Below are 12,880 nucleotides of genomic sequence, written 5' to 3'. Positions count from 1 at the left end.
CTCTTCAATGAAATAAGAATTGGGAACCTTCATTCATTGCTGTTTTTGGCCGTCCTCATCATTTATGCTGCAATGTTGCAATGTTTCACTTTGGTGTACTTTGTGGCAAAAAATGTCCCTATGGGAGAGCCATGGCAGCTATGGAACCAAAACCGGAATCAGACTTGTTTTATCCCATGCTCAGAAAGGCTTTCATTAATACATATGCTCACTCGGATTTGGGTGGTAAAAGGTTGTTTATGTGTGACAACTTCTTGCGCTATGGTATTATATGGTGTCGAGGGGTTTGCTGTAACCTGATAGTGTGGTTTAAGAACTTCAAGCTTTTTGGATGGACCACGGGAAGGAGACCTATGAAGGATGAAGCTTCAGATAGTTGCTGAAGAAGATCTCTATTACTGATGCAGAAAGTCTACAACAATAAATGTTGGTTTTATTCGGGTAAAAATGTGAAGTGAATACGAGAAATACCTGTCCTAGCATGTCTTTTTCTGAAATGCACATAGATTTGATCATTGGGTTAGAAACTTGTGTGTTTAGTGTTATTTTTAATATAGTTCTAAGTGTTTAGAGTTTAGAGTTTGGTGCTTCTATTGATACCTGATTCTTTTGGTGTCCATGAAAATTGATCCTCATTTAACTTGTGGTGGCTGTAGTGCCCCTTTTCCGTGTGATAGTACGGAATGAACTGTATCAAAGAGAACCTTGCTTTTCAATTTCACATTTTTATTCTGTGTATCACACTTCAATTATGATGCTTAAAGCTTTTGATATAGTTTTACGGGGGAATTGCAAGTTAAGGTTTAGTTTTTGAAGGCGCATTATAAAACCATTCACCCAGCTGTCTGTTGGAGCTCTTTATATACAATGTTTCTCTTACCCGTACTTTTTACTAGCAGTTTCTTTTTCACTATTATAAGCAATTAACCATCAGCATGACGTTTTGCTGTTACGGGTAGTCATTTTCCAAGGAATGGCTTATTCATTCAAGATGTTGCTTTAATTGAAGTAGTGATGCTTCTGAGTTACTTTTAATTGGAAGTTGAGATTGATGGTGTCATGATGGTTTCAGAGTTGGAAAGCAATGGTTGCAAAGTAGTCATTCTGTTAGAAAATTTGATATCCCTCCCTTGAGAGTTAAGTAGAAGGAGGGCTAACTGAAAATAGCTAGTTATAAGCATGCCATGTGCATTTTGGACGCGATAGTTTGAAGTTTCAGAAGTGGTGCTCAGTTTAGGGTTAGTTCTTAGGTTCAATTCTATGCCATGCTCCACCCCTAATGTTGGAGAGTGCACCTTGATGTTTTGTTGAGGCACCGCAGTATGCTTCCCAATGTGACATTTTCCCAGTTTCTGTATCCTTTTGGTTTCTTCATAAGAGAAATGTAACTTAACTCTTGACACTTTAGGTTTGTACAGCTTGTCTAAAATTTTGCCGCACTATGAAAGTTCATGCTCATTTTCAATAACTCGATACCCGAAATCATACTGATGTATTTTGGTAAAACGTGGTTTTCAAAAATAAAAGCTTTGCCTGTATGCTCATATTGTTTTTAGTTATTTTAATCCCTATCAGGAAGAGTTGGGTTATTTAGTGAAACATCCTGTGGTGGTTAGCCTTTTTTTTGGTACATGTCAACTGAGAATGGGCATCTTAGAGATTAATACATGCTACCGTTAGTCTTAAGTGGTTTTGCTTCGAGCCAGGTGAAACAATTGATGACCTTTCTTTCCTTGTAATGAGATTGAGGGGAAAAAGCTGAACCTGATTTGTGGTGAGAATGAGATGTGAAGCTACCAGTGCAGGACTTAAAAATCCATAGTCCTAATGCCTTGAACAGTGTCGATGCAACTGCACAATGAGACTAACATCAATTGGAAAACATAAAATACCTAAAATGCTGCAGACATAACTATAGCATGCCACAATAAGGAAAAATCATGAATAAGAAGTAAATTATAGTATTTTTGATGGATGCAGATAAAGAAAATACTTCCAATGGATGCGTTTTGATTGCAAGAGAAAAAGTATGTCGTGATCGAGATTCTAACCCATAAAACAATAGAATATGATCTATGTATGTATGTATGTATGCATAAACGTGCGTGCGTGCGTGCGTGTGTGTGGTTAGGTAGAACGAATACTTATATGCATTTTAGTCTCTTTTCTAAGATCCAATTCTGTTTTTGCATCTATTGAGTATCTTACAACAAACTATTGTTTAGGTCAATTTATACTGTGTTCCCTTCACCTGAAGTCAGTGACTTGGTCAATTGTTTTTCTTTGGTGAGTATCAATTTTTTCGCTATTTGATAATTCATTACTTCTCTAGCTTATTGTCCTGTTTTTCTCGAGCAAATCCTTCCCCACTTCTATACACAAATGCGATAATGATTTCACACAATAGGTTAAAAAAGGAAATAAAGTTTGATGTGATGAAGATCCAGTTTTATTTGGTTGGGAAAAGGTGTCTACTTTGCGAAATGGAAGAAAAGGGTCTTTGGAAGCTGGTTTTTCTTTTAATTAAGACGGGCAATAAGATAATATTTAAGTATTTAGAAGAATAGAATTAGAGTATTCATTGAGGAATGAGGAGAGGTACGATATAAGTAGACCATACAGGAATTTTAGCAATGCGATCGCATCTCTGTTCCTTTTTCTGTCTACAATTATCTAATATCGTAATGTTTTGGTAGTACTCTGGAACATATCTGATGTCTTTTAGCTCCACATACATTCCCTTGGGTGTGACAAAAAAGACTGTTCCGAAAACTAGTCAATGATTGTCCATCCACAGATTTTCATATATAGGCCGCGGCTAAGGTTGTAAAACGAGAGCTTCAATACCACTTGTACATCATCTGAGGAACATGACAGGTATAGGAAACGCTAAAGGTACTAAAAAACGAGAACAAAAACATCAATTACTACTTCGTTGCCGCATATATTCCCTGAAAGTCGAAAATAAGTGTTAAGGTTGCCACATGAAGTTAGTTAGAGTCTAATTTCATGCACTTTATTTCAACTGTAGTTGGTTTAGCCCAAATTCCTACCTTACAGGGGCCATACTTCAATTGACACCTTTGTGGCCGTTTCATCATCTCATACCATCATTGCCTTATAGGGGCCATACTTCAATTGACACCTTTGTGGCTGTTTCATCATCTCATACCATCATTGCCTAAATGAGTTCCATCATGACTAAACATGAGCCCTAACGGACGCTGTCTTCTTGTTACTGCCAATTAGATCCATCGCCTAAGTAAATTGCCTCGTTGTCGATCTTCAGCACCCATGTCTGCCAATCTGCGACTTCCAAATGTAATAAGATTGCCTGTATATTATTTTTTTCCGGCCTCTTTTGAACCTCAATTTCCTTGGATTCCTTAAGCAGAATGCTTTGAATTCCTTAACCAGGAATTCTCTTTTCGTCCTCGTGTCTCAGCCATATGTTTAGTTACTTCTGAATCCTTCCTACCTTGTTTCACCTTGTTTTTTCCCTGGTTACATTTGGTTTGGTCAGGAAAGAATTGAGATTTTTTGTCTTACTTTAGGTTCGAAGATAATCACTTGCTTTTGTCTTTCAGAGATGGCATCTTCCTATCTTGAACGAATTGCCAGTGATCTTTGTTAGTGTTCTGAAAAGTTAACAAATTGCGCGACAGAGTACGATGCCAAACCTCTCGCAGCCCAAGAGGATGATTAAGTTATGTTCCTTTACCTTGATAGAGAGATTTGTAATTGCTTTGTTCGGTGAATCTTTTCTACAATGTAAAGTTACCCTCCTTCTCCACAATCCTCCGTGAAGAACTCGGTGTCTGCCATTAATCAATCACCAATGAAATCTCCATCTTCATCTTTTCAACAATGAAATTCCTCATGGATGTACATGGAACTGTTTGGAAGGCTATGAAGAAATCACCTGCATCTATGATACTAATGGCCTATTGTTTCATTTCATTGTGGTTTGTGGGGGGTCTCACTGGCTTTCATTTGTATCTCATTGGCACAAACCAGGTGAGTGTTCCTTTATGGCAAGAACTTACTCTACCTCTGACACCTCTGAAAAACAAAAATAATTTATTCTTCTTCTGCACGATAGGAGTTTTTTTTTTCTTTTTCTTTCAAAAGGATCAAGTACGAGCTTTTTCTGCCATTTTTTTTTGTAATGTAACCACTAACCAGTTCACGGGGAAAAAGCTTTGGAATCCTTGATTTGTTCTATTTGCTATTTTGACAAGTCTGGTTTTGCTTAGCCAAGGTGTTCTTTGGGAAAAGATTCATGGCAGTGCCAAGTGGTACCCATCTCCAATCATCAATTGCCCTGCCCCCTTGTGTTGTGTAAATTGCCCACATGAACTGATGACCCCAGTCTATACCCGGTTAGTTTCAAGATGAGTACCACATGTTCTACTTAGCACCAACACTTCGCCGGAAGCAACATACCAGTGTCCGACAAGTATCCGACACTTAATCTCATAGTGTCTTAATTTTTTCCCAATATTTAGGGGTTGGACACTCTCACAACACTCTTCGACACCCTAAGGACACCCACAGGACACTTTAGGGAGCCTTTAATGATTGTCTCTAAAGTGTCCCGTACGTGTCCTTAGAGTGTCGGGAGAGTTTCCAAAACTTAGGACACGTTGAGATCAAGTGTCAGACACGTGTCCGGAGCGTGTCCGTGTCCAACACCGATACTATGCTTCCGGCGAAGTGTCAGTGCTACATAGTGGGCACACGGTATAACTGAATAAAAAGCAGAAAGAGTTTCAAAAGGTATTATTTCCATGCAATAATTGTATGTCCTTTGGAATTTGGATGTGTTTTCTTTTTAATTCTTTCATCAAAGCGAAGATTGTCATCTTTGTCGTGGTTGTTGCACAAGGGGCCTAATGGGCTTTGTGCCTTTGTCCATAGCAAGTTTTCAGCTCAACAGTATATGCTATCAGTCTTTTACACTTCAAAATTTTGAAACCTCAAGATATTTCCTCGGTTGATAAAGCTTTGAGTAGGAGAATTTGCTCTTTATTTTATAGGTGGTTAACCAAATATTAAAACCAAAGATCAAATTTTACAATTCCAGATCCCGTTACTAGATAACAGCTTTTGCCCCACGCTACTTGTGTGAGGGCAGAAGGTCTTTTTGACCTCTGTCGTGGGGTGTTTTTGTTCAGGCTAGGACAATGGTGGTTGTGATGGTAGCTTCGTCTGCCTTGCTCTTAAGACTCCTTGTTAGTATCCTAGCTGTTAGTTGGACGTAATGTTACAAGTGACGAACCTAACACAACCAGCTTGTTCTATACGTGGCAGTGAACTTGTTTTGCTAGATCCCATGTATGCTTTTAGTCTTATAAGCTACCTTTCCTCTCTTAATTGCGGAAGTGCCTCTATGTCGTTTCTCATTGGATCTTTAATGGTATTGCCGGACCACATATGAGAACTTTCGCTACAGAGCAGACAACAGGCCCAATGTCTACGATCGTGGCTGCCTCAATAATTTCCTTGAATTGTTTTGCACGAAGATTGAGCCTTCAAGAAACAATTTCTGTGCGTACACACAAGAAGAGGCTCCTTGGCCACCAAGGGCCCCACCTCGAGAGGCGGAAGTCAATGATTCCAGCATAAGCCGACGGGCAAAAGTGGAAGATGACCTTGAAATGGCCGATGTTCTGAAGATCTCCCAGTGCCATTGATTTTGCAGATGTTGGTGACGTCCGGAGTAGAGTTAGCGACGGTTTGCCTCAAAAGTTGCCGGATGTTGAATTAGGTTTGGGTTTGGAACTCCAGGCGGCACCTCTGGATCTCTGTCTGATAGACACCACTTGAGTTTGGGTAGAAGAAATTGAAGTTAGAGAAATGTCACTGGTCTTGCGTTGAAAACCTGAATTGATTTAGTCTGTGCTTGGATTATGGATATGTGGATGGATTTATGGTGGGAATGAGAAGGCAACGGAAAAGATAAAAAGATAATGAAGCGACACAGATCAAATTTATTTATTCGGATCCACGGCATTTTGCTTTCCTTGCGCTAAATCTCTCTACAAATTTATGATCGAAACACAGTCTTAGGAAAAGTATGTACGGCACCCCAAAGGACAAAAAAAAGAGAAGCGGTTGGCAACGTATAGGTGTGTTTGGTGTGGGTGTTTTGTGCAGTTTAAGAGCATCCCCAATGGGAATGGGGATGTATTTTAGAAGAGGTTGTATAGTTATTTTAGATGTAAAAAGTGGTTAAAAGTTGGTTAGATGTAAAATGAAACCCATTCCTATCCAATGGTGAGATGTAAAAAAAAGATGGATAATTAACTAACTTTCCATCCTCCTTAATTTTCCTCAACTTTCTTAATCCTAATTTAAGTACTACTTCCGTTGAAAAATAATTTTGGTATCCGGTAATCGAGAACTTAAAAAAAAAAATATATCCGGAAAAAAAAAATAATACTTCCGTCTCATATTTTTAAGTACTACTTCTGTTGAAAAATAATTTTGGTATCCAGTAATCGAGAACTTAAAAAAAAAAAATTTCCGGAAAAAAAAAAAAAACTTCCGTCCCATATTTTTGTTTTTACTTCTCATCCACTTCAGTTACACAATTTACTTCATCCATTTACTCCCATCAATTATCAACCACGTCATTTAATTGATCCATTTACTCCCCACTCTCAACTACATCATTTACTCTCATCTACACCATTTACTTCAGTCATTTACTCTTATCTACTCTCAACTACACCATTTACTTACCATCTATATATACTATCCTCCCCATTATTCATTCTCACACTCAAATCTATATACAGTCTCCTCTTTCCAAAAAAATCATCTTGAGCAGTTTAACCCACAGAATATTACTGGGAGAATTTGACGGATCTTCCTCCGATGATGATGAGATTGCAATGGCGCAATTGATCATGGCCAGGCAATACCAAAAATTTCAAAGAAGACGCCAACAAGGAGGTCATGTTGGTTCTACAAGCGGTCAAGCCTGGATCCCCCGTGACAGAGTTGCTGCCGACCAACGACTCAATGCTGATTACTTTTGTGAGTATCCGCTCTATGACGAAAAGTTGTTTCAGCAACGTTTTCGAATGAGTCGACCCTTATTTCACAAGATCTTGGGCAAACTCCAACAACATGACGTGACGTTCGTCCAAAGGAATGATGCGACGGGAGCTGCAGGTCTTTCTGGTATCCAAAAGATGACAGCAGCTCTGAGGATGATGGCATACGGGACGCCTGCTGATAGTCTTGATGAGTATCTCAAGATTGGGGGAACTACAACAGTTGAGTCTTCAAAGCTTCTATAGAGGCGTTATCTCTATTTTTGAAGCAGAATACCTGAGAAAACCAAATGAAGCAGATACTGCAAGGCTCCTACATGTGGGCAATCAACGTGGTTTTCCTGGAATGCTAGGCAGCTTGGATTGTATGCATTGGTAGTGGGACAAATGTCCAACGACTTACCATGGCTTCTTCAGTGGCCGCAGCGGAAAACCTACTATCGTACTTGAAGCAGTTACATCGTATGATTTGTGGATTTGGCATGCTTTCTTTGGCATGCCTGGGTCATTCAACGATATCAACGTGCTTGATCAATCTCATCTCTTTGATGATTTTAGGGCCGGTCGTGCCCCTCCAGCCCATTTTGTTGTTAACGGGAGTCAGTACGACATGGGGTACTACCTTGCTGATGGTATCTATCCAAAATGGGCGACTCTCGTCCGAACCATTTCTCAACCACAAGGAAGAAAGAAGCAACACTTTGCGAGGATGTAGGAGGCATGTCGCAAGGATGTTGAAAGGGCATTTGGCGTACTCCAAGCACGCTGGGCAATTGTGAGAGGACCGGCGCGATTCTGGAATGAGGAGGATCTAGGCTACATCATGAAAACATGTGTCATTTTGCATAACATGATAATTGAAGACCAACGTGATCATGATGCTAGTGATGAAATTACTGAACTTCTTTCTTCCAACCCAATTCAAGTATCGAGAGATATCACTCCTGCATTGGTTGATTTCTTTAAAAATAACCGCAGGATTCGATCAAATGAGGCACATCATTCGCTCCGCAATGATCTTATTGAACACCTATGGGCCCGTAATGGAGATGAAGAATGAGGTTCCCGTGTCTTGTATTTCATTTTCGAGTCTTGTATTTCATTATCGAGTCTTGTATTTCATTTTCGAGTCTTGTATTTCATTATCGAGTCTTGTACTTCATTAGCTAAATAAAATGCATTTTATTATCGAATAGTACTCAACGATTACATCAAAGTCAAGATTATTACATAATTGCTAAAGACTATTACATATGACAATAAAAAATTATTACAATCAATAATCAGGAAAACCAGAAAAATAACCGTTCAAACTTGAGCTAGCCGTCCATTTAGCCAAGATTTCACCCTTGCGATACTGGTAATAAGCCTTCATTTGGGGGTCTTGAACCAAATCCAAGTCCATTTGCATAATCCTATCTTCCATCTCTTTTTCCTTTATTGTTGCCTTCCTCTCCTCAAGCGCCACCCTTCTCTCATCATTTGCTGTAGTCCTTTCCAAAGCCGCAACTCTTCTTGCTTCCATTTCAGCTCTCCTACTTTCCTTGTCAGATGTAGTTTGGTTGAATTTTTCCATCAAATTTATCCATTCACGTTCCTCGTTTTCTGATTTTTTTGGTCTTCAATAATTTTACCTTTGATGCTTTACATCTAGGAGGCCTCTTTCTTAGAGGCTGAACACTACCTCCACCCGTAGGATTGCTATCTTCCAATGTAGTCGCTGTGTTTGGAACTTGAGAGAAATCAGGAGAGTCCAAGTTTGGATTTTGAGAGAAATCAGGAGATAGCAGGACCGAACTCGTATCCATTTGTGAAGATCTTGGGTCGGACCGGGGTGGGGTTAAATCCGCCCACTTCATACTGTGTTCTAAGATTGCCCAGCAACAATCCAAATTGGTGAAAGGTTAGTCTCAGTATCTTTGTTATGTCTCTTCGCTAGATCAATCTACACAAATAATAACAAAATAATTTAATTAATTATCAAAATAATAATATTAACAAATTCTTATGAAAACAAAATAATATTATTAACAAAATAATAATACCTCATTTTGTTCTGTCTTTCCACTTTGATGTTGCCTTTGAATTTGCCTTAAATGTCCACGATATTTGTTGCAAGCCTGCTGGATGACTTGCCATCGAGACTTGATAGAAGCATCCGATCGTACATCGCCTCCTGTGAATTCGGTGTATTTTTTTGCAACCCGATCCCATAATTTAGATCGTGATTGGTTGGTACCGACAATCGGGTTTTGACTAACGCACAAGTAAGCATTACAAATTGCTTCATCTTGATCAGAGTTGAACGATTTTCCTCTCGCACTACGATTTCCCTCTGCCATAATTGATACACTATTTTTTTTGGAGGTTGTTTGTGGAGAATGGAGAAAATTTTTGTTGGGTAAAATTCTATTAGAAACACACATTTATAGGTAGGAAATAAAAATTACCGTTGCTATTTTTTGAGATCCGTTGGCAGCCAACGGTCGGATTCCCATAAATTAAAAAAAAACAAACAAACAAACCAACGGTCGGATCAAATGACCCATTGGCTCACATTCCACCCACTTTACTCTTTCTCCTTTCTTTCTCTCTCTCTCTCTCTCTCTCTCTCTCTCTCTCTACGATCAAAACATCAAAACCAGACCCCCCCCCCCCTCTGAACCAGGAGAAACCCCCGCGCCCCCCCCGCCTCCCCCTCTCTCTCTACGAACGGAAGAGAAATATTGGCTGAAACTCTGGAACTCGACGAGAAAAACGAAAGGGGCTGGACGAGGGTTTCTGAAGGGGTTGGACGAGGGTTCCATCTGCTCCGTCCATGAATCGTCAAGAATCGGGGTCGGAGACGGTGATCTCTAGACCCGGAATTAGTTTTCAGCAAGCTTCCGGAGTGGTGCAGATTCCGACGTGTTCATCAAAATTCCGGTGACTTTCCGACGAAATTAGGTAAATTTCGATTGTCCAAATTTCTTGTATTTTCAGTTGGGTGATGACCTGTCAATTATAGCTGTAGTTAAATGGGGATGGAAATATCCATCTCCTTTTCCATCTCTACCATTTTACCACCTGATTTGTTCCATTTTACATCCCCATTGGAAGGGTTTTTTTTGGCATCCGGTTGTATTTTAAGTATAGCACCTGGTTTTACATCCCCATTGGGGATGCTCTAAGAGTGGCCATTGATACCATCTAGAAATGTTGCAACTAGGGCTGCAAATGAATCAAGCCGCTCGCAGCTCGGCTTGTTAGTGGCTCGTTCAAGCTTGGCTCGGAAGTTAAATGAACGAGCTCGAGCCGATTTTTTTAGCTCGTTTTGTAAACGAGCCGAGCTCGAGCCAGGATAAGCTCGGCTCGCGAGTTGGGGTAGATATACTTAAGTTTAGGATTTTTATTGTTATTTCATAATTTATTCTTTCTATTTTCACTTTTCAGTCAACCAAGGGAGGCGAGAGCACACGTACACCAGTACACCCCTACTCCATAGGAAAACGAAAGATATATACCTTCACAATCAAAATATTTTTGGTTGTATTAGGCCTATTCGAGGATATATATACATTTTTCGTTGGTCCATTGAAGCTTGTGAACAAGCTCCAGCTCGAGTCAAGCCAAGGCCTGCTCGGCTCGAGCTCGACTCATTAAGTTTTTACTGAGCTGAAGCTCGAGCTCGTGTTCGTTAAAAACTTAATAAACAAGCTTGAACACTATAAAGCTCGGCTCGGCTCGGCTCGTTTGCAGCCCTAGTTGCAACTCCAATTTTAGTGTAGGTCTTCTTTAGGGTAATGTGTTTCAGTGATGGAATACAGAATGTGGGTAGCCTTTTGGAAGTTCTTTAGGGTTAGGTGTGAAATATTTCATTGGCAGCTTCTTTTTGCAACCATAAATTTGCTACATACAATACTTTGCTAAAGAAAACCCACACCCCTTTTTTTTGTAGTGTTAACAATTTGCTAAATATAACCAAAAAATACCCTTGAATTTTCCTATTTACTCTTCCCACCAAAAAACCAAATTTATACCCAAAAATTTGAACTTCGCCCTCTCTCTCTCTCTGTTCTCACTCCATTCTCTACAACCACAACCATCGACCACCACACCACCACCGAGCTCCATCACCACTCACCACCAGCAAGCTCCATCACCGCTCTCGTCACTCCCTCCCTCCTCTCCTCCACCCATTCCCATCACTCACCGTCGGAAACACCACCACCACTAGCATTCAATTAGTTTGTTCCAACATTGTCAGAAGTTAAAATATGAAAGTTGCACAAAATTTTGGATCTTAAAATATGAAAGTTAGAATTTTTTTTGAATTTTTAATATCCAAAGGATTTTCGAACTATGCACGGGAAGTATGTACAACGTTCGGATTTTAAAATCCCAAAATATGTCCAATTTTCATATTTTAAAATCCGAAAATACATGTAATTTTCATATTTTAAAATCCGAAATTATGTGCAACTTTCATATTTTATTTTTTTATCGTCAATCTTTCATATTTTAAAATCCGACAATGGTGGGACAGAATAATTGAATGCTCGTGGTGGTGGTGTTGTCGATGAGTAATGGAAATGTGTGGTAGACAGGAGAGAGAGGGAGTGATGAGAGGGGGTGATGGAGCAATCTAGCGGTGGTGGAGCTCAGTGGTGGTGGTGCTGATGGAGCTCAGTGGCAAGAAATTGAAAAAAAGAGGTGATAAATTACAATTTTTTCCCCTCAATATGGGGCATGGTTGGAGATGCTCCAATAAACTACCAAGAAGAGAAAAAACAAAAAAGAATATGTCACATTCCAAATTTTCAATAATTCAAATTTAAGAATTTTATTTTTCCATCCTTTCCATTAACACGTATAGTGTGCATGCCTTGGTGTCTCGCATAAATAAATTAAAATGTCCAAGGTAAAAATAGCCCAAAACTTATCAAGTGATAAGCCGGGTAAAGTAGATGACGGACTGAGCCTCGGGTTAAGTTCAATCGGGCCGAGTTTCTATAAAAGTTCATCGGCCCACCCAAAACACGTCTTGAGCTGTCATTTTCCCTTTTTTCTTTATCAAGAAAGCCCACCCAAATTTAACAACCTCTTTGGTACCTATGGAAAAAAAAAAGGGAAAAGAAAATGAAGAAACAGAGAAGAAAAAGTTTGGAGAAAAATTTACCTTTCATAAGCCCCTGTTTAATTATTTTCTTCTCTCTTTTTTTTCCCCTCTCAAAATAGAAGAATTTTTTTATTTTCCCTTCATTTCTTTTCCATAGTAATTGAACAAACCCTAAAAACTCCAAAATACCGAATTGAGTTACAGGGAAAATTATTCAATGTTTGGCACTGTCACCCCATTACAAAATGACTTCTAATCTATACAAATGTGTGGTAGAAAAGAGTTTGGGATATGTTACTTGAGTGCTTGAGAGACATTGAATAATTAACCCTATTTTGGCCAAATAATCCAAACGGATTATTTTTTTGTTCTTATTTAATGCCGCTATCGAAATAGTTTTTCTGGCTATATTTTATGTGATTCCCCCATTTCATAAAGCATTTGACCTCATTTAACAACAGCTACCCAATATTCAGGAGATCATTTACCTGAACTCATACGTGTTTCTGTGGTTCATATTGTAACTGGTTTATGGGGAAATATACGTACCCATACGTCGATTTTATGTGAATTATTGCTTCACATAATCGACTTATTTTTGTCTTTATTAAAAAAAATTTGAATTTCGATAGTATTTTTTTACTATTTAGATTCCGAAGCAACAATTAAAAAAAATTGATGTAAAATTAATAAGTGCAAAAAAATTTGAATAGGAACA

The sequence above is a fragment of the Rhododendron vialii genome, chromosome 10a (assembly GCF_030253575.1).
Source record: "Rhododendron vialii isolate Sample 1 chromosome 10a, ASM3025357v1".
Classification (NCBI taxonomy): domain Eukaryota; kingdom Viridiplantae; phylum Streptophyta; class Magnoliopsida; order Ericales; family Ericaceae; genus Rhododendron; species Rhododendron vialii.
The sequence above is the reverse complement of the archived record's forward strand: the minus strand, read 5'-3'. Positions refer to the sequence as shown.